Source organism: Alligator sinensis, unplaced genomic scaffold (assembly GCF_000455745.1).
Source record: "Alligator sinensis unplaced genomic scaffold, ASM45574v1 scaffold2789_1, whole genome shotgun sequence".
NCBI lineage: Eukaryota > Metazoa > Chordata > Crocodylia > Alligatoridae > Alligator > Alligator sinensis.
In genome coordinates, this window is record NW_005844049.1 from 1 (window position 1) to 1,193 (window position 1,193).

Genomic DNA, 1,193 nt, shown 5'->3' on the forward strand with positions numbered 1-1,193 from the left:
CCAACCTGACCCGGCCTGGCTGGGGTCCTCCAATTTTCTCCTTGCCCAGTGCCCCAAAGACACAGGCAGCAGCTGTGGAATTAGTTCAGATGGAAGAGCGCTCGCTTTGCATGTGAGAGGTGCTGGGATTGATGCCTTCATTCTCCATCAGCCCACATATCCTTTTATCCCAGCATGCCCACGCTAAGGATGCAGAACTGAAATGGAGGGTCACCTTCCCTGTGCCTCACAGGAGAGCTTCTTTGCTGCATGAGGGTGTGCTGCGGCTGTGCACCAAAAGCAGCAGCAAGAGGTAGGAGCAAGGGAGCTGGCGCCACCAGCACATGACTCCTCAAGCAACATCAAGTTGCTGTTAAAGGGTGAACCCACTACGTGGTGCTCTGCCTGGAGGCCAGTGCTCCCTCTCCCTCCTGGCGGGCTCATGGGAGCACACGCAGGTGGGCATAGAGCTTACTCTTCGTACCAGTGCTGCTGGGACAGAACAGGACACCCCCACGCAACCCTTTCCAGGCCAGCAAAGGGCAAGCAGAGGGGCAGGTGCTGGTCTGGAGGTGAAGCTTTTGTCCCCCACCAAAGCTGGCCTCAACCTTGGCCAATCCAATGGTGCTGGGCAACCACAGCTGGGGATTTGAGTATTGCCCAAGCAGAACGGGGGCCCAGCTGCAGGCCCTGGCATTTGCAGAGGTTACCTGCCCTCACCTGTGAGGGGGCCTCCACTTTTCTGTTTTCCCAGGGTCCCAAAAAACCTCAGTGCAGCAGGGGAATTCACTCACATGGTCGAGCACTTGCTTAGCATGCAAGATGGAGTGGGATCAATTCCTGCATTTGCCAGCAGCTTGGGTTGCCTTTTGTCCCAGCGTGCCAGCAGCTGAAGTGAGGGCTGGCCAAGGGGCATGTTCCTCTTGAGCCTGCTGCTTGCCCTTGCTTGCTGAGCTGCACCACAGCCCTCATGCAGCAAAACAGCCCTGCTAGGAGGCATAGACACACATGCCAAGTCCTGATTTCAGCTGGAGCATGGGCATGCTGGGACAAAATGCAACCCAAGCTGCTTGAGAATGCAGGCCCCGCTACTTCTGGAGGGTGGGGAAGGGGGGCAACATGAGGCTTTGGATAGAAGCAAAAATACCCTCCACCTAGGCAGGAGTTTTGTTTCTGGTCCCACACCAGGGCCTTCGGACTGGCAGGCGCACACA